Source organism: Lissotriton vulgaris, chromosome 6 (assembly GCF_964263255.1).
Source record: "Lissotriton vulgaris chromosome 6, aLisVul1.2, whole genome shotgun sequence".
Classification (NCBI taxonomy): domain Eukaryota; kingdom Metazoa; phylum Chordata; class Amphibia; order Caudata; family Salamandridae; genus Lissotriton; species Lissotriton vulgaris.
In genome coordinates, this window is record NC_141694.1 from 796886924 (window position 1) to 796913001 (window position 26078).

Consider the following 26078-nt stretch of genomic DNA (forward strand, 5'->3'; position numbering starts at 1 on the left):
TGTTCACTCTTTTCAAGTGAGTATCCAAGTCGTCGTCTGTTAGATAGATATCATCTACATAAGATAATGCCTCATCATCATATATTTGTAGTAACTCTGTTACTCTGGCTGAGAATAGTCCTGGGCTGTTCTTGAATCCCTGTGGGAGCCTACAGAAATTTTTCTGTGACCCCATTACTGAGAAAGCGGTCAAGTATCTGCTTTCTGGTGCAATATTTTTACAAAAGAAACCATTAGATATGTCTAATGTCGTTTTATATTTTTTCCTAACTATGTTATTCATTAGTGCAGCACTATGCGAATTTTGTACTGCAAATGTTTTGCAACATGCATTAAGGTGTCTGTAGTCCAAAACTAGACGATATGAATTGTCTGGTTTGGAGACAGGAAACAAAGGATTGTTCATTTGAGAGGTGCATGTTTCAATCACCCCCTGGTATTCAAGTTGATCTAAAATCTCCCTGACTTGTTTTTTAGCTTCTTGCTTAATTGGAAATTGCCTTTGTGCAGTCGGTTGACTTTTTAACTGGATTTTGTGAGTCCTCATCCCATCCTACATGATTTTTATATAATGCTGGTGCCTGGGCCACTGCCCATTTCCTTGCATATGTATATTTTTGGTGAATCGGAATGTGATTCGAGAAGGCAGGCATAATCATTTCTTCGCCACGAGGGCACTCCCTGACAAACTCCGGGGGCCAATCTTTTTCAGCTAACAGAACCGCATAGCCTTTTGAGAGTTTATCCCAAAATAGACCCCTTATTTTCCTAGTCTTATCACCCTCTATACGCAGTGTTATTTCGTATATCTTATGGGGCTCGCTAACTCTGGTGTCGGCAGTTTCCACTTGAATGTATTCATTCGTGTCCACTGTCTCCAGATGACTTATCAGGATCTTGCGAGCTATGATGATTTCTGCTGCACTGTCTAGCATTGTCTGTGCCCACTCCCCGTTTTTCAACTGTGTCCTCAGTATTCTCGGCATGTTCGATTACTCTAATACTGGCTACCTTCTTTCTTGGAAATTGAGATTTTTTTACTTTGAGCAGGTTCCTTGTCTTTGGACTTGGTGTGCTCTCCTGGGTCTGACCGTCCTCTTCTTTCCGATTTCTGCAAAAAAGATCGAGAGGGACGTGTATCAATACTTTGATATCTATCAGGCTTCTTCAAATTATCCCTATTTCTAAGGTTATATCTTCTCTCAGAGGGCTCCCTCTGGGGAGACTGGTGTTCTTGAGTCGGAGTTCTTTCCCTCCGCCGAGGAGACCTTCCTCTGGACTGGAAAACGTTTTCCTTGGGAGTGGATTGTTTATTTCCATCCCAGCTCTTTTTAGGAGTGTTTGAATTATTTTTAATAAATCATTTATCAGGATTTTCGAGCAGTTGGGGCTTTACTGGTTTTCCACCCAAGCTGTCTCTACCTAATTTTTCATAACATTTTTCTATAATTCTGGCAAGCTCAATTGGTTGATCTGTTATATCTCTTTCCTTCAACTTCTGGCGGATCGCCAAAGATGCTGCTTCTCCTTTTATGTTGGCTAGTAATATAGCCAAGACCTGCTTGAAGTCTTTCAGTAATTTCATACCAAGAGTTAAAGCCGGTTCTGGACCGTATTCATTCTGAATCTGTTTTAGCACTTCTGGTATTATTACCGCCATTGACGGAACACCATGTGTTTTTGTGTAAATGGAAGCAAAGACTGTACCCCAAGTGTCACAGTCCTCCACGTGTGGTGCGACCCCCATTGGAAGGCAGATGGTCAGGATCCTGTGTTTCTCAATAGGGGTAGTATTCGGAAATACTGCCTCTATTTGAGTAATTTTCTGCGCTAACCAGAAAGGAATTTGTTCCCGTTTTATGGGTGTTTTACCAAGACATGATTGTATGTTCTGTGGTTCAATTTTATTTGTGTTCCCCTGATGAGGGGTCAGCTGTGGAACATTAACAGCTGTTTGGACTGTTGCAGTCCGCATTACATATTGGACTAATTGTCTATGTATTTTGATTAATGTTTTTAGCTGTACTAGCAGCTCTTCTTTTGACATTTTTGCAATGTCCGGATGTGGTGTGTAGCTGTCTAGAACCGGCCACGTTGCTCCTGGTCTACCTAGTGGACCGAGCCTGGTAATATGATCATTATGTTTTAGGGTGCCTTTAAACCAGATCAGATGCTCTTGGAATATTAATGGGATTTCAATCTCCTCGAAAGGAGCGTACTCTTCCGGTGGATCCCCTATTTTGTAATAGTGGAACTCGTGTGTTGCGGTGTTTGCCGCTGGAAATTTTATCCAAGAATAGAATACCTCTGTCTGCCGATATTCGTGTGCCTCTATCACGAAGACGACTGTGCCACCTTGTGTGGTCAGTCCATTGTCTATAAGTTTTAACGTTATAGATTTTCTTAAATGTGCCGGAATGATTATTGCACCCGGTTTATTAATCCCTGTATCATTGGGACCCTGCTGAGTCGCATTTACTGCGGCATCAACGGTTCCGTTTTCAGTGTCTGACATTCTATTGTCAGAAAGGTTTTTGCAGAGCAGGTCTCCAAGGAGACAAAGATTAGGTGCACAATATTTTGGAACACTCAATCAATCAATCAATCAATCACAGACATTTATAGAGCGCACTACTTACCCGGAGGGTCTCAAGGCGCTTGGGGGGGGGGGGAGTGTTGTAATCCTTCAACGTTGAATAAACCAGAGCTTTACATAGGAATCTCTTCCTACTAAGTTCGGGCGGATTTTAACCTTTCACCCACTCCAGACGTCTATTGGAGTATTTACGGTAGAAAGGGGTCTGTGTGAAAAATGCACGACTGAGTTACTCTAACGTCTTGCGTTAGTTTTATCGCCTTACCAAACGTTGGGCGCCATGTAGTGTAGTTCCTATTTTCCCAATAGGCCCTGCGCATTGGAATAACATAAACAGCAGTTTTGACGTAGAAGTGCGGTCTTCCAGGTCTCTACTGACTATGCTAAACTTAATTGGGTTTGTTACCAACTAGCTCAGAGGTCACTGGAAACTTTCTTGACTGAATAGGAAGTGATCAGCTTCCCTGGTACAGACAAGAAGGGATTCAGTTTTCCGACAACCGCATAAACATGACAACTTTGCTCCTTAGAATAAGAGTCAATCTCTAGAGTCGTGTGAAACAATAGACAGTTATTTTACTCAGTCAGTTGTGCAGATTACTTTCACCAAGATGCAGAGAAATAGAGAGACGGGCGTTTTCAATAAACAGGTATTATTTATTGAACAGTCTTTCTTCTCATGCAAGAGAAATGAATTGCCACAATTGCAAGACTAGTTGTTATAAAAAGTGCGTACAGTAAAATGAGCATTGCGAAATAATACTGTAAAAGCATTGATATGGTTTCTTAGCCATACAATGGTTAAAATGAATAAAATATATACATTCATATATACATTTAGCTAACGTACTCAACTGGTGCTTCTAACTACGCCTACCCCAGTGTACCTGACCTAAGCCTAATACTTGGGAGGGAGTAAGTAAGTAGCAGTTTTAGTTAAGTTAGTTTTGCCAAGGTTTGCTTCAAGAATTCTCTCCAAGGGTTTAGTCAACACCATACCTCTGGAATAGAATGTTGGAGGTCTTGTATCTCCTTCCAGGACTCGATATCCCAGTCACTCGCAAGAGTAGGCTGGAAACGCCGGAGCTGGATTTTCTCGGCAGGAGAAAAGACAGCGTCTCTCTCAGCGCGTCGAGGAGGAGGAGGGGCAGCGTCCGTGGGCAGCTTGTATCTGCTGGGCTCTGTAAGGGACAGCTGTTCTGCTCCTGTATTCACCACACCATCGCTATCATCGATGTCGTTGAGGCAGCGTTTGCTTAAGGCAACGTTGGTAATATTTATACCTGAAAGGTGCCTGGTTTGACGTAAGTTTTTGGACATAAGACGTCAATAAAGATGTCACTAGGAAGTGATCGTCTCTTAGTGCTCATTAGAGTTCTATTACTAATCAAAACATAGCAAGCGGGGTTTTCCCAGGTTGCTGAGTTTTATCTTGTTGAAGAACTCGGAGTGTAATCTAGGAATCTTAGATAGTGGCTTCTGCTGTGTCATTTGCTCTAATGAGCTGCAGAGGAAGAGATTCTGAAATGTGGCTCTAATCGTGGTAGGCCAGAGACGAGTTTCTGAAATATCACTCTTGATCGTTCATGCCATTATAGGGGTATAAAGGGATTATAGCCGTATAGGGGCATAAGGTCACAGTATTGATCGGGGTCCTAGATTAGAACGCAACAGAATAAATAACTAAGGGTCTGATTTTCAGTTTGACTGATGGTGTACCATCCATTGCATTACCAGAGGGCAGTACATATGTAATTCTGATGGCATTCCATCAATTACATTTTGAGATGATTGCTGGTTCAGCGATCATCTCTGTACCTTGAAAGCACCTGGCATCATGGAGGTTTCCCTTAAGGTACAAAAAGTTTGGTGGATGACCACCATCCGTTTTGATGGCTATTCACCAACTTTAAACTTTTTGTTTATCACAACCAAACTCCCAAAAAGGGATTTTATTTCTGAAAAGCATAAACTATTTACCCTAACAATCTGAGAGTTTTTTCCCAGGTTGCGGGGGTCATTATTGTTTTCTAATGTCCCTTAGGTTTTATGTGTTGGTGATGAACAGAAAAAAGCCATTACACCATAAACCCTAAATAGGATGGATGGTGTAATTCCCTTCTTCTGAAGACCCCTACTCCAACATGCTCTCATAGGAAGCTTCCCGTAGATGGAGCCAACAGTGGCTCCATTGAGAGAAAACTGGTGGTACATACCGACTCTAATTGAGATGGGTGAACAAATGTTTGGTAGACACAGTTTTCCAGTGCATTTCTGATGGAGTATTTTATTGAAGTTGAATTTGTGTTTCGGCTTTATTCCAAGAACCTACCACATACCTCCTGCACTGTTCCACTGAGGATGTATGAAGGCAGACCATGTGTTTGCCTATAACTAGGAACAACAATTTAACTACAGGTCTATCTCTTCATCAGTGTAGCCCCTCTTCCTCTTTAGGGTTGTATTCTGCATCCAGAGTCCGATTGTTCCGATTGGTCATCACATGGGCATTTGGTGAGATTGCAGGACCAACAATTCATTGCGGGGAAGCTTAGGGCCCTAAAGAGGATGCCTAACCTAAATCGGGTCAAAATGAACTGCGAAAATTCTGTCAAGGAAAGGGTTAAGTATGGTTGGATTTTTCCATGTGTTGATACAGATAGATGGGCTAAGACAGTTTTCTTCTCATGTTCCACTGTCATCCTACGTTCTTCCAGGTGTTTCATACACTTTCTTTTTAGTGCCTTTCGCGTGATGTTACACATGGACAAGGGATTGTCATAATAGCCCATACAGCCAATACCTCCAAGGAAGTCCCTAATATATATGAACCACCTTATCCTCCCAGCATAATCCAAACTTAGTCCATCAGTTAGGATAGCACGGTTCAATACACATCCATCACTAGTCCAGGCCCTATGCCACAGCAGTATTGGTTGGATTCTGATAATGTCTTCAATATAACATTGGCCCAATTCTGTATGACAAATGTAACTAGAGGCACTCTCAGGTACAGCTAAGATGTGTCTCAGAAATTTGTTTTCGGCCACTTGTATAGATTTGGCATTTTCATACCCCCACAATCCAGCACCATAGACCACGATAGAGACACAGGTGGCATTGTAAATTTTTAAAAGTTCTACAGTTGGTTTTTTCCCCATCTTTTTTGCGAAATTCTTAAGGGCAGTGATAGATTTGCAGAACAGGGCTTTCCTTACTTTTATCGCTTCTGTCCAGTTCCCTGCTTTGTGAAATAGAATACCAAGGTAAGAAAAGGTGGCAGTATAGTCTATGGGGTTGCAATAATAAACATCCGCCTCCTTCTTCTGCTTGCTCCAGGGCCACAGTTCATAGAGAATGTCATGGAGCAGTTGATTTTCAAATCCAGATTAGTCATGAATGCATTAAAAGATGTTACAAGACATTGCAGTGCCACCGGGGTATGAGCCATTAAGACCGCATCATCTGCGTATAGTAACGCAGGAATTGGTCTTTTAGCTACCCTAGGCATATCACAAGCTGTTTCCACTAGAGCGTTCTCTATTCCATTTATATATACCAGGAATAGGAAAGGTGCTGAAACGCAACCCTGGCGTACCCCACGTCCAATATCAAAAGATCTAGTGCATTCACCTTTTTTGCCATAACGCACTGTTGCGATGGCACCTGAATACAAGTCCTTAAGAAAGGCAATTATATTTCCTTCTACACCAAGAGAATCCATAATGTCCCATAATTTGCTGTGTGAGACACAGTCAAACGCTGACGTCAAGTCAACGAAGGTGAAGTAAATGGGCTCACGTCGTGCCTTGGTATATTTCTGCTGGAGGATAAATAAGTTTAGGCCCTGATCTACTGTCCCCTGCCCCTTTTGAAACCCGTATTGAAGGTCACTGATTATAGAGTTGTCTTCTGACCATTTTTGTAGCCTACCTAGTATTACTCTTCCTAATATCTTTACAGTGCTGTCCAATAAGGAGATGGGGCGATAGCACATAGGGTTTTGCCTGTTCCCTTTTTTAAAAATTGGAACAATAACAGACATAAACCATGATGGGAGTAGGTTCATCTTTAAGGATGCATTAAAAAGTTGCACTAAGAGTGGGCCCCACAGGTCAATATTATTTTTAAACAGGTCTGGAGGTATGCCATCTGGACCTGGGGCTTTGCCGCCCCGTGTTGCCTTGAGGCTCTCAGTTATTTCTTCTAGGGTAAATTTTAATTCCAAACCATTCGTTCTCATTTCCCCCTGATCAAGTATTGGTAATTGCACCGGAGGAATCTGCTCATCGGTGGAGGTACTATACAGGCTGGAATAATGGCCCACCCAAGAGTCCTCAGTAATGGCAATTTCAATATGTGCTTTTCCTGAATCAAAGAAGGGGGCATTTACTGCTTTCCAAAAAGCACAGACATCCTTACTCAATGAGGCCTCACAGAGCTTCTCCCAGGCTTCAGTTTTAATTGCCAACTTCCTTCTTTTCAATGCATTCTGATAAGAATTCCGCGCCACCCTAACCCTTAAAGGATTACGGGGGACAGAATGTAAAGCTCTCTTAAGCTCAGAGTGGGCCTTTGTACACGTGTGGTCAAACCATTTTCTCGTCTTTTCCTTACTTGATTTAGAAACCACGCAGAGGTTACCCTTAATTTGAGAAGCAATAACCTCAAACTGTTTAAGGATCTCCTGACTAGTCGCATTTTCATCCAGAATGGTCAAGAAGCTAGGCAAACATTCGGTTACCAGGTTGCGCAGAAAATCACTTGGGACCACCCTGTCCCACTTTAATGCGTATCCATTTTGTTTTGCCATACTAATATCAGAGATGTACGGCACGGATCTCCCCTCTATAGCCACTGTCTGAAAGGGATTTATAATCTCCATAATTATCGGGTAGTGATCGCTAAGAGGGGTATCAAGGGTCCAACACCTTTTGACCATATGTCTGTGCCTAACGGAAGTTATCACAAAATCTATTATAGACAAAACACCCCTGCCATTAAACGTAGGGACAAAGGGGAGCTCTGTTTGGCCAATTTCATTTGCGTACCCTAGATCTTCAGAGTGAAGAATCTCATTTAATAGGTCTCCACAGATGGAATGTTTAAAGTGTGTTAAGTCAGTATCCGGGTCCAACATAAGCCCACATACTCCTTTCTGGCTTCTTTTACATATGGTACAGTTAAAATCACCCCCCCAAACAACCCAAACATCCCTAGCATTTTTATCTGTTTCTTTACCTAGATCATTACCTAGCATCTTAAGAGTCGGTTCCAGGTCAGCAGGAGGGATATTATTATAAAAATTTATAATTAAAAGACACAGTTCCTTGCTTGCATCAATCCGCACTAGCTGGTAATATGGGTTGTAGGCAGAAAAGTGGATCTTCTTGCAATTTAAGGTGTTAGATACAAACGTCGTTAGTCCCCCTTTAGCCCTACCGTGGTGAACCTCTACTGCAGATGTAAACAGTGTTTTATAGTCTGGAAGATGGAGGGGTTCTAAGCTCCAAGTTTCCTGTAGACAGAGAATCCCTATATCTTCTATTGTTTTTAACCAGATGGGATTCGATGATTTGGACTTGAGCCCTGCCACATTCCAGAACATTATGCTAACAGTTTCCCTGTTTAGTGAATTCACTGCTAAGCATTGGCCCATATCTACAACTGGGTTATTAATAATAATGGTTCCCATTCCCTGGGAGGATGGATACGCCGGGGCAACAGTGGGGGGGATTACAAGAGTGGGAATAAGAGGAGAACTGATGCCAGATGTTACACCAATACCATTGTCAAAAGTGACTGGGTTTGAATCAAGGGCTGAGGGCAGTCAATCAACCCCGTCCAGTCCATTGAGACAATTAAATCGGTTGTAGTCATAAAAAGGTGTCTCCGGTGGTCGGTAAACCGGACGTGCAGCATACCCCCGGTATCTAGCTCTCCGTTCAACCCTTGTCCAATTGCCTTGTGATAAATCATGATGCATACGGGTAGGGGGGAAGAAAAAGGACACTGGCAAAGTCTGTATGGTAGAGTCAGCAGATCTGTTTGACCCAGCACATATGTGTGAAACTGTCCTAGGATCTCGAAAACTCACCATGATACAGTCCCCTATTATTGATTTTCTAGTTTTCCCCAGCCAAGGTACCCTTCTCACCATGATAATTTCATTGTTGAGATGGGCCGGAAGGGGTCTGTTCCAGTTCAACCATTTGATAATTTTTCTTTTAAGTGAGTGGAAGTTCTCACCTTCGCCCACTTCAAGAGGAGGAGCACCCGCCATAACCACCGTAAAGCTATTAGCCTCAGGCGGCAAGTCGGGTCTCCGTGGTCTGGGGGCAGGCTTCTCAGGGAGTAGGGGAGCAATGCTATCATTTGGTATAGCCCCAAAGGTAGTCACAGGGGGAACTGGGCCTACTGGTTGTAGAGATGGAATATTAGGTTTGCTAAGTGGTGTTGGAGCTAAGTTGGCCATGAGTGGTTGCGGAAGGGGGGCAGCAGCAATAACCAAGGGAGGTCCCGCATTAACTGAAAGGTTTTGAGTGTTAGGGGGACATTTAGGAGGGGGATTAGACTCAAGGGGTCTGCCCTGTTCAATAGCCGAGGTTTTCAGGCTACTTTTAGTTGCCTCCAAGATAGTGAGTCTGATCTCCACTTTCTTCAAGCTCTCACTGATGGGCAGAAGCAGTGATCTAAGTAAAAATTCTATATTCCCCATAGAGGTAACGGGGGGTGATATATTAGGTGGATTATCCCCTGGGACGGTAACAGGATCAATGATATTAGTACCTTTAACAGGAGCAGCATTATGCACATCCAGTATTAACCCATCAGAAATGGAAGGGAGCTTAGGTGCTTTTCCGAAGTCGGAATGGGGGATTTTGGCCTTGCCCTGCCCTCCCCTCAACTTTCTTCTACGCTTGTTTGGTGGTGGGCCATGCACCTCTGCCACAACTATTTGCTTCGGCTTAGTTTTCCTTATTTTAGCTACTGGGGGCGTTTGAGTGACTAAGTCAACAGCCATACTGCTGAGACTGGGGGGGGGGATGACATCAGAAGTCTGCTCAGTGGATAAGGAAAGGTTAGGAATACCGTTCCGCAATAGGAGAGGGACCCCTTCTTGGGATAATAGATCCTGGATAATGTTAAAGGAGCCTCCCTCTTGGGAGATAGGATAAGGAATGATATCACTAAGAGGCCTATTTTTCATATTCTCAATAGAGCGGCGGCGCTCCGCCCTGCGCTCCGCCAAGGAGGTTTCTTTATCCCCATCACCCTGTGCCCGTGTAAAATAGTCATCCAGAGTCCCATTTCTAACTCCTCCCAACTTCGCTGTTGTTCCCTCCATAGCCAGTGATGGCATGTCCAATACCTATACCAAGGTCCACGAACAAAAAAAGAAGTGCAGGCGAAAAAGAGTAGGCCCAGCCCGGCCTCCTTCGGCCCCTGACGGCCACAGACGGTCCCGCCCTTGTCCCGGGCTTCTCCCAGCGCTCTCCCGCGCGCTCCCGCGCAGCGGGGGACGCGAGGTATTTTTAGAGTTACTCCCGTTAGTGGGGGGCGTGTCAGGCAGGCAGGGAGAGCGGCCCAGCTGATGGTGATTGGGTCTGGCGAGGCCTCCTGGGAGAGGTAGTCCCGCAGCTCGCAGCCCTGCCCACGCACTTCCTCACCCACAGCAAGCTCCGTTGGTCCCGGACAAGGTAGCAGCAAAGGTCCAATATCCCGCGGTGAACAGCACTCGAAGCGGGACCCGCGAAGCGGGTTCCACGAGACGCTGCGCTGGAGCAGCGAAAAGGGCAGCGTCTCAAGTCTCCTCCAACACACAGGTCAGAACAGCATCCCAAGGAGCAGTAAGGACGCCAAGAATTAAATCCAGGTGGTGGGGGGCGTGTCAGGCAGGCAGGAGAGCGGCCCAGCTGATGGTGATTGGGTCTGGCGAGGCCTCCTGGGAGAGGTAGTCCCGCAGCTCGCAGCCCTGCCCACGCACTTCCTCACCCACAGCAAGCTCCGTTGGTCCCGGACAAGGTAGCAGCAAAGGTCCAATATCCCGCGGTGAACAGCACTCGAAGTGGGACCCGCGAAGCGGGTTCCGCGAGGCGCTGCGCTGGAGCAGCGAAAAGGGCAGCGTCTCAAGTCTCCTCCAACACACAGGTCAGAACAGCATCCCAAGGAGCAGTAAGGACGCCAAGAATTAAATCCAGGTGGTGGGGGGCATGTCAGGCAGGCAGGGAGAGCGGCCCAGCTGATGGTGATTGGGTCTGGCGAGGCTTCCTGGGAGAGGTAGTCCCGCAGCTCGCAGCCCTGCCCACGCACTTCCTTACCCACAGCAAGCTCCGTTGGTCCCGGACAAGGTAGCAGCAAAGGTCCAATATCCCGCGGTGAACAGCACTCGAAGCGGGACCCGCGAAGCGGGTTCCGCGAGGCGCTGCGCTGGAGCAGCGAAAAGGGCAGCGTCTCAAGTCTCCTCCAACACACAGGTCAGAACAGCATCCCAAGGAGCAGTAAGGACGCCAAGAATTAAATCCAGGTGGTGGGGGGCGTGTGTCAGGCAGGCAGGGAGAGCGGCCCAGCTGATGGTGATTGGGTCTGGCGAGGCCTCCTGGGAGAGGTAGTCCCGCAGCTCGCAGCCCTGCCCACGCACTTCCTCACCCACAGCAAGCTCCGTTGGTCCTGGACAAGGTAGCAGCAAAGGTCCAATATCCCGTGGTGAACAGCACTCGAAGCGGGACCCGCGAAGCGGGTTCCGCGAGGCGCTGCGCTGGAGCAGCGAAAAGGGCAGCGTCTCAAGTCTCCTCCAACACACAGGTCAGAACAGCATCCCAAGGAGCAGTAAGGACGCCAAGAATTAATTCCAGGTGGTGGGGGGCGTGTCAGGCAGGCAGGGAGAGCGGCCCAGCTGATGGTGATTGGGTCTGGCGAGGCCTCCTGGGAGAGGTAGTCCCGTAGCTCGCAGCCCTGCCCACGCACTTCCTCACCCACAGCAAGCTCCGTTGGTCCCGGACAAGGTAGCAGCAAAGGTCCAATATCCTGCGGTGAACAGCACTCGAAGCGGGACCCGCGAAGCGGGTTCCGCGAGGCGCTGCGCTGGAGCAGCGAAAAGGGCAGCGTCTCAAGTCTCCTCCAACACACAGGTCAGAACAGCATCCCAAGGAGCAGTAAGGATGCCAAGAATTAAATCCAGGTGGTGGGGGGCGTGTCAGGCAGGCAGGGAGAGCGGCCCAGCTGATGGTGATTGGGTCTGGCGAGGCCTCCTGGGAGAGGTAGTCCCGCAGCTCGCAGCCCTGCCCACGCACTTCCTCACCCACAGCAAGCTCCGTTGGTCCCGGACAAGGTAGCAGCAAAGGTCCAATATCCCGCGGTGAACAGCACTCGAAGCGGGACCCGCGAAGCGGGTTCCGCGAGGCGCTGCGCTGGAGCAGCGAAAAGGGCAGCGTCTCAAGTCTCCTCCAACACACAGGTCAGAACAGCATCCCAAGGAGCAGTAAGGACGCCAAGAATTAAATCCAGGTGGTGGGGGGCGTGTGTCAGGCAGGCAGGGAGAGCGGCCCAGCTGATGGTGATTGGGTCTGGCGAGGCCTCCTGGGAGAGGTAGTCCCGCAGCTCGCAGCCCTGCCCACGCACTTCCTCACCCACAGCAAGCTCCGTTGGTCCTGGACAAGGTAGCAGCAAAGGTCCAATATCCCGTGGTGAACAGCACTCGAAGCGGGACCCGCGAAGCGGGTTCCGCGAGGCGCTGCGCTGGAGCAGCGAAAAGGGCAGCGTCTCAAGTCTCCTCCAACACACAGGTCAGAACAGCATCCCAAGGAGCAGTAAGGACGCCAAGAATTAATTCCAGGTGGTGGGGGGCGTGTCAGGCAGGCAGGGAGAGCGGCCCAGCTGATGGTGATTGGGTCTGGCGAGGCCTCCTGGGAGAGGTAGTCCCGTAGCTCGCAGCCCTGCCCACGCACTTCCTCACCCACAGCAAGCTCCGTTGGTCCCGGACAAGGTAGCAGCAAAGGTCCAATATCCTGCGGTGAACAGCACTCGAAGCGGGACCCGCGAAGCGGGTTCCGCGAGGCGCTGCGCTGGAGCAGCGAAAAGGGCAGCGTCTCAAGTCTCCTCCAACACACAGGTCAGAACAGCATCCCAAGGAGCAGTAAGGATGCCAAGAATTAAATCCAGGTGGTGGGGGGCGTGTCAGGCAGGCAGGGAGAGCGGCCCAGCTGATGGTGATTGGGTCTGGCGAGGCCTCCTGGGAGAGGTAGTCCCGCAGCTCGCAGCCCTGCCCACGCACTTCCTCACCCACAGCAAGCTCCGTTGGTCCCGGACAAGGTAGCAGCAAAGGTCCAATATCCCGCGGTGAACAGCACTCGAAGCGGGACCCGCGAAGCGGGTTCCGCGAGGCGCTGCGCTGGAGCAGCGAAAAGGGCAGCGTCTCAAGTCTCCTCCAACACACAGGTCAGAACAGCATCCAGAGTCTATAGCTTGCTACTGCTGTTCATATGACAAGGTAGTCTAAGTGGGAGAGTGTTGTCAAGTATGTGTGATTTGAAACCCTTTCATTGTGAGTTCTCCACCCTGGCCACTTGTCTAAAGACTGGGTGAAATATTGGGGACATTACCTTTATAAGTGTCCCAGTAAGAGCTTAGAGACTTGCAGCTGCCTAATTTGACATAGCTCAGCCATGCCAGAAACTCAGTCACCTTTGGCCCCAATCCTGCCATACTTGGTCCAGTTGGGGACACAGGAAGTCATGCAGCTACTTCGACTGAAACTATGTTAAAGCACACGCTTGTAGTCTGAACTCATCAGTCAAGTTGTTTGGGAGCGTTGCGCTTGATGATGGATCTTCTGTTTGCTTCTCCAACCTTCCGCAGTTTATTCTTGTTGCCTGGAATCTGCTTGTTAATTTTCTTCTTTTTTTTGGATCCTGAAGTAAGGAATAATTTCCATATTTCCAAATTTTCATTTCCATGTTTTGAAACCTTTCACTTTGACTCGTATGGTATTGACATTGATTGTTAAAAGCCCAGATAAGACCATGCACTAAAACTGTATGCAAACTCGCAAATATTAAACAAATGCTTCAACTATTAAGCTCTGTCTTCTTAAAGCACTTTTCTGAGTTAAAAATACCTGGGAAATAATAATTGTCAACATAACATATTTGGTAAAGGATGTATCTATTTTGCACAAAACAATCATGCATTTTGGTAACTCAGTGAGGGCAAATTAGAACTTGTTTTTTATAAAGTAAGTCTATAGTCTTCTCTTCAGATTGCAGCATTGCTATATTAAGCACCTAATAGCACTGTACAAAGTAATGCATTTTTGTCTATGATGAGATAGTTCTTATACGTAAGTTGTGAGAATCTGGATGTACTATATGATATACCTGGGGGGCCTTATCTTGGAGTACACTCAAATATATCATCTTGGGTCTAGTCAGTATCATTTACTTAACCTCAGGTCAACCTGGGTGGCTGTGGCTGTGAGCGGTAAGGGTTGGAAAAGGAACTTATTGTGAAGCATTTAACAGCACCAAACAACGAATATGAAGATAACAAAAAAAGAAAGAGGGACTACAATAATTTATCAAAATAAAGCATATTTTTATAAAATGTTATAGTCCTTGATCATCAAAATTGACTGGATGGTTCCAGAGATACAGATTTGAGAAGAAATAAAAACTTTTAAATGAAGCCACAAACAAGCCTTGATCAACAAAAACTTAACAAACGTTGAAAAGTTTGAAACAGTTAATTCAGCGACTCGGACGCAGGTTGAGCGACCAATTCTGACAGGGGTGAGGTCTAGGAGTCTAGTATGGATACTTTGGACAGCCACCTGTCCACCATGTCATTCTTGAAGCAAGTTCCAAACTTTACAGAACAACTACCATTGACTTCAATGAAGTGGTCCTGATGCTGAGGTATGCAGGCAAAAGATGCTCACAGAAAGCTCCTGATGCTGTGCAGTCAATGGGGGTGAAGTGCGGTTGGTCCCTTGGTCCACAGGTGGGTTGAGGTGACTTTGACCAGAGCAATTGGGGTCCCACTAAGTCTTCTTTGCGACACTCGAATTCCAGTGGCAGCTGGGCTCTCGTTCTCACGATACAGCTGTCATAGTGAATATCCTTGGTAGGAGCTGGTCTCTCTTTCTTGTGATGAACAGATAGCACTCTAAAGTCTGGGAGACATGGGTGCAACTTTTGGATATCTCCGATTTGTCCCTCAGTGCTTCCGGTGACTGGCAGTGGCACAGAAACTGCAATCGCTACCACACTTGGGCACCTTCAGCTCTTGCGTCCCTTGAGCTGTTTCCAGGAGATCAGCAGACTGTTCCTTGGAGTCATTGTTATTGGTGAAGTCAGGTAAACCACATTTCCCTGGTCAAGAGCTGCAGGCCCAGTCCCAGTCTTGCTAGCCCAAATATCCAGCAAGTGCAGTCCTCTCAACAGTGCAGCTGCTCTTTGTGCGAATTAAAGGCAAAAGGGCAGTCCTTCTTCATTCCCCACTTCGCCAAAGTGAATGCAGGGGTGCTAGGGATGCCCTACATATCCCAGGAAAGTACCCTGAGGAGACCACAAGGTCACTAACCAATGGGCTACTGGGTCCCCAGTGACAAAGTTCTTTTGATTTGTGGCTCCTGACCATCCCAGAGTACCTCATTCATGCCCCTGCCAAAATGGCACGAGCATTCCTTGGTCACCAGGAGCAAGGTGGGACACCACAGAGGTGAGGCTACCAGTGGGCTCAACACCCACGGGAAAATTGGTTTGGGCACAGGTTTACCTTTCCTTGGCTCTGGCTCCTGTTTGTCTGCAGGTACAAAAGGCATCCTGTTCCTTACATAAGTCATTAGCAGTTTCAGAGGTGATAGGAAACAAGTGTTTGAGTCCCATTTTCGTTGTGTTTAGATCCTTGAAGATCAACAGTCAGGTGAGAGTTAATATCCCTGATGTTGCAGGTTCTGTCTCTCTTCTTTGTCCAATTCATCTTTTCCCCCTTAGTGTGGTCACTATCCTCTGTAGTCCTTAACGGAGGATGTGATCAGGCAGTGGTAAGGGGTAGTTTATTCTGCTTTTGTATCAATATTGTCTCCTCCAGGATTGCCATGAGGTATTTTGGAAAGAAAGAAGGTGATTGTCTTCTTTTATATTTTCAGTGTGTCATTTAGTGTTGTGATATGATGATACCATCCTTTGAAGTTGTATTTTTGCTATTTCCAATGGGTGTACTCATTAGTAGTGCTTTTGTTTGTATAGGGATATCCAATATACATTAGCAATAGATTGCCAGTTTAAGATGTTGTCTAGGTTGCTTGGTCTGTGAATGATTTAAATTACAGAAAAATAGTTTTGCTCATATATTTTTTAATTGTGTGGGAATGAACAGTAATTTTATTTGAAATGTTTGCTACAAAAATACTTTTACACTTGGTGGTTCAGGATTTTTTTTGTTCTTTTGGTTATTTAGACTTTTTTCAGGCCCTTTATTGGGAATACACTTATATTTTATTTCAGAAGTGTGTTAGAGGTTTTAGTAATAAAAATATTTCTTATAATTGTTTACAGCTGTTTGAAAGTAAATGCACTTCTTTATTAAAATTTGAAAGTGATTATGTGGTGGCAGAGTGGTGCTTTCCTGGGGCAATTTTAATTGCCCCTGAAGTAGTGGTATGTTCATTCTTGTTCGGTACATCTATTAAAAGTCTGATATATATATATGATATCTAGAGGTCGTGTAATACCTGATTGATTTTTGCATAAAATGTCTGATTTGACCAGTTTGCCACTATTTGTGTAATTTTTATAATACCAAAATGGTTATTACTGATTTGTTATTGGATGTCTTTGCGTATATGTAAAAAAATATTTTTTCAATTGATTTAAGTTGGTAATCCGGCATGATTATGAGAAAGCATTAAAATATTTTTTGCAGAGAAAATGTTATGGTATGATGAATGAAGTCTGCATGTTGCAATCAATTAAGAAATAATTGGCCATTTATGGTGAGTGTGGGTTCCATGCTTTGGTCAGTTAAATGGTGAGTGGTACGTTACCTCCCCATAAACTACTTTTTCCAGATAAGTGATGTTTTCAACAGCACCATTATTATTGTATAATCAAGTAATGTGAAAAATACACAAAAAGATACAGAGGCATAGCAACGTAATTAAACAACAACTACTTTGAAGGCGAGAGTGTAATGGCACCATGCACAAGTGCATATGCAACAAAATACCTCTTGTTTCTAGATTGGTGCTTTCCCCTAAAATTAACAATCAAAGCACTGTGTTGCAAAAGCAAGGAGAAACAATTAGAATATTTTCCTCTTTATGTATCATCATACACACTGTTTAACCACATGCTATATCAAGCAGTGCTGTAATTAAATATGGTATCAGGTTTGCTTTAATTAGGGTCAGTTCCATTTGGAAATGGTTACCCGAATTGAGTACAGTGCCTTCTTTTATGGATTAACATAGCTTTGAAAGTAGAAACCTGAGACAAGTGATTGATGTTTTAAAGAATCACTTTTCAGAAGTTGCAGTTTACCCCAGAGATGACCTCTGAGAAGTACCAGCTGTCAAGGAAGTGGCTAAGGTTCCAAGCTGTGATTACAGATTGCTGTGTTTTCCTGTGATTGCATGTCTACTGTTTAACTAAAGCAAGATACAAGCTACAGTTACAATCAGTGTGTGGGATTGCTCTCTGGTTTGATAAGGTCACTACTAAAATATGAAAGCTGAACCTATTATTGATTAAATTGAATTAACATGGATATCTAAAGAGTCTAGAATTACATTATAATTTGGTTTGGTTTGATTAAAATCACTATAGTATGCTTTTTACACGCATACAGAGGGGCTAGCAGTAGGGTCCCTAGAAAAGTCTGCTCAGTTCTAGTTATCAACTAGTGTGTTTTGATAACTTCAACACTTAAAATTCAGAGTCTTTAAATACAACATAACAATGTGCATCACTAGAACCAATTGTATTTTAAACATTTGCCTTTGTGAAAAGTGAAATGAAAAGCACGTGCAAAAATAATAAATAAAAATGCCCATAGGTCTTCCCTTGATAAACAAGATGTAAAACACCCTGTGAACATTTGGGGCTTAATCACCAAAAATAGCAAACACTGAGTCGCCATGCACGATAATGGCATTGTTATACAAACAGTGAACAACACATCTGGCAAAACAGGCATTTTACAGTTAATTGTACCTCCTTCGCTGAAGCTAAGCACAGATTAGTATGATTAGACCCACTCATGAAAGCAATTGATAATATAATGTTATACATTAATTGGCATACAATGCACTAATACGTGAATTACATTTGTCTACATTTAGTTCCTTATGTAATTGAAAAAAGTAATAATCTCAAAAAATTGTAAGAGAGATTTGTCTTGGTTTTTAGACCGTGCTAGAGGAGCATGTTTTAATGAACGCCTTTTCCACACAGTGCACAAGATGAAATAAAAAATTACGACGAGGATAAATCATTGTGTGCCAGAAGGCTTACATAGTATGCAGAAGTATGAAGGTGGCATGAGAGTTCATAGAGAGATTTGGATTATGCCAATAGAATCTATTTCTGATAAAGTCTATACCAAGGAGATGTAATGAATGTTTGGTTAATTCTTGAATGGAATGGAAAAAAGAAGTAGTTGAAGAGGAAGAGGTTACAATTTTACAGGTAGAGGCTTATCTGATCTTCTCTGTGCTTCTTTCGAAAATCTCTGGCAGGTTTGTCTGGCCACTGCGAAGAAGGATGCAGTCATTATTTCGGACCATTCCTGGCGGTGGATTCTTTGTACCATCTTGAAGTCCCCTCTGCAAAACATGCCTGAAATGACCATAGTTCTCAGTGGATTCGTCACCCTTTTTCCTGACGCTCTCCTAGGATTCTTTTCCTGAAGCTTTAGATGCATTTGCGGTTGTACTGTTCTATGTGCCTTTAGTCAGAGCCCTCATTTTGCTCTCAGCTACTAGTGGCACCGTCCTCGTGATTTTTAAAGCAAATCTAAGAGCTTGACGCTTATAGTGACAGAGTTTGATTACTTTGCCTTTAAGCAATTTATTTTTGTTTGAGCAATGCTTTAGTTTGTCAGGGTTTGTTGAGAAGCCCGGTTTCTTTGATATCTTTACTAATGTTGAAACCTCTAACCATCGGGCTAGGTTGGATACTTATCTGTAATTTATAATTGGCCATTAATGCATTCAACATATGCATGAGAATGAGCTCCCCTTGAGAAGGGATGCATAGTTTCTCTTGAACAGTTTCTGCACCTGTAAAATCGTTCTCAACCCTATGAGCTAGGTGGCTCACTCTCTTTTTTGTTGGGCATGTGGCTAGGTTAGACTCTGGAGACAAGGCTCGTTTGGGGTTGCATCATTTGTGTGGCAGAGCCCAACACAAAATCTTTTTTGGCATTTACTAAGCCACACAAAGCCACTTGTGTTACTTTGTGTTAGGTAGGAGTTACATGGGTGGAGCATGGGTGTTTTCAAGAATCCATCCATGTATTTTGACGCACACCCAGATTTATAAACACTTGTAATCCTGGGATTTTGTAAAAATGGTGTTCCTACTCAATAGAGGTGTAACAAGGAGAGACAGCTTTAATTCTCATTATTACGTCTTTCCATGTGTACTGCATTGTGCAGCACATATGCAAAAAGGAATACGTCTCTAAGGAGGAGTGTTATTGTGTAGGAAGGCATCCCTTCATGCACAAACAAAATCCTGCCCATGATGCAGCCACCCTTACACTGTGGTGCAAGGGTTCCCGTGTTGGGGCTAGGCAGCACACAGTACACAAAAGCAGGGTTAGAGCAGAAATACTAAATACCTTTGTAAATATTCAGCATTTCTGCTTCTCCCTTTCACACAACATAGCACAACAAGTTCCCTTGCTGCACTGCATTGTCGGAATTCAAAGTACATGTGCCCCTGGATTTTTAATGTCTCTCCAATCCTAACTCTTTCTAAAGTCTGACCTTTGTGTCTACTTGAGTATACATAAAGTGATGGATGGGATGCTTGAATTAATCTTAGCCACTGGTAGTTACTCAAAGCCGCTTTATTTTTCACATCATGCCACTTCAGTTGGACCCAGCTTTATCCAAATCAGTGTTGGCAATATTCCAATGGGAACAGTTGAACCAAATTGCCAGGCCAGGTCCTCCTTGAGCTGGAACACAAGCAACCCAGGACGGGTTTCCCACTTATTTGTGCTCAACAGCCAGGTATGCCTAGACGTGGGCCTCATGCTCACTGTGGCACTGGAACCAAACTATTGCTGGCTAATGAGCCTTAATAAAAGCCACACCAGTCATGATTTGCTTGTGTTCTGGTACAGGGAGAACCTGGCGTAGCAGTTCAGGCTGTACTGTTCTGACTGGAGCAGTGTCAAAACTGATTTGCATATGGCTGGGTCCAACACAGAGTAGCATGGTGGGTGAAAAATGATGGATTCGGATGCAGCCTGAGCAGTTGCCAGTGGCTGAGAGGAATTCAGGCATTCATTCATCACCTTGTTTTTTAAAGCCCTTTTTTGTCATCTTGGGCAGCAATCAATATCATGTAGGTCACTCTAGGAGTGCCAAAGGAAGACGTCCTCTGAATGAATATGAGCTTCGCAATGGACTGAGGAGGGTAGCTCCTGAGGATCCTGACATTTGAGGGTTCAACTTATTTCTGTTTTGGGCTGATATATATCTCATGGAAGTGGCATCCGAAGCAGGATTTTGGGGAGCATCTGGAGTATATGGTGGGCCGTCTGTTTCTGGTGTTTTGCCCTGTTCCACGTGGCCTGTTTTCTAAGAGACAATCGAGGAAAATGCATAATTATTTCTGCCATCCTTGCCCTTTTATCCTCTTTCTTTATCGCCAGTCTTCTTTCTCATGCTTGGGTTCTCTCCAGGATACTTAGGGCAGGTTCTATAAAGTTGGGAACACCTCTGCATTTGGATGGATGGCTGCGCATGTTGGTCTGCATTCCACTGACAACAGAAGTTCTCCTTTACATCCTCGTGTATCTTACTTTATGTCAGAAGCAGCAGTCTTAAAAATAGTTCACGAATAGACGTTTGCATTTGCCATTGGTAATGAACCTCCTGCTAGCCAGGCTTGCTTGATCCTGAGGTTTTAGGGACAAGTGTGAACTTTCTTTTTTCTCTCACCTTCCAATAATCGGATGCATACCATAGTCAATCAGTAGGTCAGATTATTTTAGCATCTACTACCTTGCAAACAGTAAGTTAAGGGTGAGTAAATCTTAGAAGTACTTCCGTCTGCTTTATAGCTTTAGGACAATGAGAGCTGAAGGATTATTGTGTGATATGCTTTAAAGATATCAAACATGTTGAACATGGGCGAGGTGGAATTGGTACTGACAGTGTGCAAAAGTAGTGAACAGATTTAAGCAGAAGGAAAATACAAGAAAGTTCAGGGACAACATTTGGGAAAGCCTTGAAGCGAGTCACACACTAACAATATTCCACCCAAAGTGTGCTCACACATCTACCCTCCAACCACCCAATTAAGGATCATTATTGGTGAGGTAAGACTGCATAAATCAGGTATGGACCTGCATGATAATGTCAAGATGAAGTAATTCATGATCCAGCGAATTGCACTATGTGACTATCACACCTGGCAGTATCATTATTTACTAGGTATAACCATTTAGCATTGTGAAGAAAGTAGGAATGAGGGCCTTAGTAGGGGTGATGTTACTAATTAAGGTATACTGATTTTTAAGAGTAAAATGCAAAGTGTGGACAGTATTCATTCTGAAGTAAAGGGTTGCATGATGAGCAAGAAAGGCCAGAATTTGGATAACAGGCATAGTGTGTGCATGTACAGACAATCGTTATAGTACAACGAGAGAAGAGGAGGAGAGATTCAACCTACAGATAAAGGAAGTGATGGGCGTGGGTAAACAGCACAAGAAAGTGCAAACATCTCCGCCTCCATATTGCTTTTATTCCCTCAAGCATACTGACAGTAATTATAATGTGGTGTTTCCTAGACTAGAATAGAAACAATGAAGGTGATGGGGTTAGTCCTCTACTTTTGCTGCTGAGAGAGCCCAGGTGTTCCTATCTTCCAGTGTTTCTTTCTATGCCTCATTATCCTGCCATTTGTTTTTGGAGAATTCTTGCAGCCGTGACAGTGCCTTGGCAAGCCTCCCTGCCCATCATGTCATTGTGATCCTCGGTCATCCCATGGCTTCATGCCCTCTCTCAATCCATCTATATCTCTTTCTCCCATTGAGATAGACATTTTTATCTCTAAATCCAAGCTTTTAAAGACATGCGTATGTGCACTTCAAGAATTTCATTTTAGAGGTCGATTATGATGTCGTTCGGAAAGTCACCGAATAGCATTCGGGTCGTCCGAATCATAATCGGAAGCCTTGTTTCCGACAGTCTTGGAAACACTTCCAAATGACCAATTACTATGTTCAGAAACCGTTTGGACTTTCCGAACGGCATTTGGAGTTACCGAGTTGTTCGGAGCTGACTCGTACAGGTCTATGGACTGCGTTTCCGACCGAGTGATAAGGATGTCGGATTTGGACATCCTTTCCGAATCTGTTGTACCGACTCGGACCGGCTGACGGAATCTGTCTTTGTGGCCATAGCAGGCCCCCCTTCACCCAGGGCCCTCCGAATCAGCCCTTTGGGAGTACCCATGGGCCCCCCTTTCCAACCATACACAGTGTGGCAGACACCATGGGGTGCAAGCCACAGGGTGCACGATTTTCCCCAACCACCCCTTTCATCAATGGGAGCCTGTGTATTTGGTCGGAACACAGGCTCCAATTGAAGTCAATGGGAGTCCAACTGAACAGTGTTTGGAACCATCAAAATCGGTCAGATGGACTCACAGAATCCAATTCGATCAGAAACCATTCCGAAACCGATTCGGTTGAAATGCTTTCTGTACAACATCGTAATCGACCCCACAATGTTTTCAATTTTATAGTAAACTTAAATTTTCAACTTCTTTTTAACCTTCATATGCTTTCTTTAACTTTTCACACTTTTACTCTAGTAACTTAAAAATCTACTTTTTAAACTGAACACATAGTTATGTTTTGTTTCCTTGGCTGGGACTGGAAACACTATATGGAGGAGACCTTTAAAAGGACAGAGATTTCTTTTGTAAGTATATAATTTGCCTAATTTCTGTCTGCATAAGAGTTGGTAAGTGTTATGTGTGTGTATGCTTCAATCTCTTTTTATGTATCTGTGTTTGTGTGCGCACACAAATGTACTGTTGTTGGAGTTTGCTTTCTTTAGGTAAACTCAGACTTTCCAAACTTCATGACATTGTAAAGTATTTCACTCTGGGAATTTCAGCCACATAATCTGCTAGCTTGAGAGTACAACATCTCTATGCCCTCATATATGTGTACCTCTCAAATAATGTCTTGTTCTCTGTTCCCTTTGGCTTGTGTCACCCTATTTGCAACTGCAGTCTATCTCAATCAATGTCAGGGTGACCCCTGTCCCAGAGAGGCTTTCATTTTAACTTAGTCTCAAATTTGTCTCCATCCATCCATACATCCATCTGTTCATCCATTTCCATGTACATTAATATGTAATAGCAATGGTACACTGTAACGCATAGGAAATGCATTGGAGTCAGAAATAGGGGTGAGGGGTATCTTCATTAACCAATAATCAATGGAAGGCTATGTGCTTGCTTACGGATGAAGGGGATTATTCACAAGGAGCTTGCGCAGCCAATGCGGCCTAATTTTTGACACCATGGCGGCACTGTAAGTACTCCACATTTACAAGGTGATGCATCTAGGCTGATGGGTCACTTTATGCAGTTCTGCATCGAAATGTACCTCCGTCTGAACCTGCTGCGTCACTTAAGTATTAATATAAGCAAGGTGGGTGTTCCATCATAATTTCCACCATAAAAACCGACGCATTGATATTTACGAGTTATTTGAAAAGTGAGGCATCTTCACCAAGTGCCGCCCAGAGAGGCCCAAAAGCATCAAAATTACTGCACCTCTGTATGCACGCTCAGGAAATGATGCCATAGCATATGGAGAACAGTGTGGCAAGCACAACTACACCATGGAGGTGCTGATTTTGCAACTGGGATTTGCAAGGAAACAACGACCACCACCAACACCCTAACCACACACCCACCCCTCCCCCCACCACCACAAATGAAGTGGAGGAGAAGGGAATGTGCTTACTGGAAGTGGACTTCCCTCATTGATCTCAGGGAGGATGAGGTCATCACCTACTACTGGCTCAGGAGGGAGTTCATTGTCCAACTGCTACACCAGATAGTGCCATGGCTCCAGGCACCAATCCCCAGATCCACCAACATTCCTCTGAGGGTCAAGCATATGTTGGCATCTGGGCCATTCCAGGTTACAACAGCCGGAGTGGCAGGAATCTCCCAGCCATCTTTCTTGCTTTCCTACCCTCTATCCTGGATGCTACCATCCTCTTAGCACCACAGTAGCTCCTCTTCCCCAACACACAACAACTGCAGCTGGAGATAAAGCAAGGCTTCTATGCCATCACCAGTGTCCCACATGTGCTGGTTGCCTTGCACTGCAAATATGTGCAACTGGTTCCGCCTGCAGCTATATCACATCTCTACAGGAAACGGAAGCACACATACTCAATGAATGTCCAGGCTATCCGGGCATGTTCACCATTGTGTTGGCCAAATACCCTGGGAGTGTTCATGACGCATTCCTCTTCAGGCACTCCATCATCAATGAGCACTTCCAGAATGGCACATACGGTAATGGCCTACTGATTGATAAGTACATCTGAAGTACATGTCAGACCGAATGTGTGCTACCTGAGAATGTACATATGTAGGAGGGGTGGACTTCATACTTGCACCATTCATCAGGGTACATGTGCAATGCAAACCTACAAGTCACAAAGGCCAGGATGTGCTAAGCCACTGCGTGTGTCTATCAATAGTGGGTAGAACCTGAGCAATGCAGCACATGGACAAATGCCATATTGCAACACTGTGTTCAAGGAAGGGCTTCCATGGCTGTTGTCTGTGTGTCCAAATGTAACTTGCATCACAAGTACTCATCACATTACACTTCCAAAAGGAAGTTAGCAATTCAAAGGCTCTGTCATTGCTAGGTAGTGCAGCAATGACAGTGGTTCCACGGATACATATGTATTTGTGCATGTGAAGCAGGTTCCTACTGGTACAGACTACTCATGGATGACAACAAACTCCAATTTGTGATCAACATACTCTAACATACTGTGGCAATGGACCTAAACAACACCTATCACACTAAGCTACAGCCCAAATGTGTTTGGCCCATTGTGTATCCGTCACAATTAGTAGCCCATGCACATGTTTCAAACTGACACAGAGAACAGGAAAAGACATGTGGAATTAGTTGTGCTAATCTTCATGTAACCAATTGTGTACAATAGTGGTTGAAATGTGTGTGATTCATTCAGTACAAATAACAGACATGTATTTGAATGTAGGTGGATCAATCGCCATGAGCACTGAGTGAATTTTCTCCCTTTGTCTTTTCAGCTGATTAAGGATATGGTCTGCAGTCATGGGACATTACCTCATTTGGATATCCGACAGAGGCAGAATGCACCTACAACAATGCATTGGGGAAGAATAGGGGTATCGCAGAGCAGACATTCAGGGTACTTAAGTCTCGCTTCTTCTGTTTGGACATGTCTTGGGGCTGATTGCTATACTTCCCCCCTACAGTTTGCAAAATGATCCTAGTTTCTTTTATATTGCACAACATCTGTATGCGGACAAATGTCCAAAGGGACCAGTGCCATAAGGAGCAGGAAGCAGCAGATGAGGATGAGGATGAAGATGACGACAGAGGGGAAAATGTAGGCACAATTGCTGGGACTCGGTGAAGGAACACTATGGTGCAGAACTTTTTCAGTGAAACCTGAAACAGTTTGATGGCTATACATCCAGTTTTTGTTTTAAAATAGTGTTACAAATTGTCAGTAAATAAATGAATACTTACTTTGAGTAAACACTTTAATTTAACAGTGACTGTAAACATCAATGCACTCACATCTCTCCTAATTGTATTTGGCCCATCACAAAGGTCTGTAGCTAAGTGTCATTCTCACTTTAAGATTCCATGATGTGGTCCAAAACATGTGTGCGTGGAACAGTGCACATGTCATGAGTATGTGTGTTGCAACTGTGTACTGACTGTCAGACATCCTACCACAAGCATGACTCGTGAAGAACAAGATATTTGCAAAGCCTTTTGGCTGATGCTTTTCTGCGGGTGTGATGTGCAGGTGTCACACATATAGTGCCAGACACCAAGCTCAGACAGCAGATGTGTGTGTGTACCCCTATATCATATGGTTGTAGTTGGGTATCGTAGTCTGCTATATGATGTCATGAACATATTAACTGGTGACCTATTGGCCTAGCAACATACCTGTCACATCTATACAGTCAAT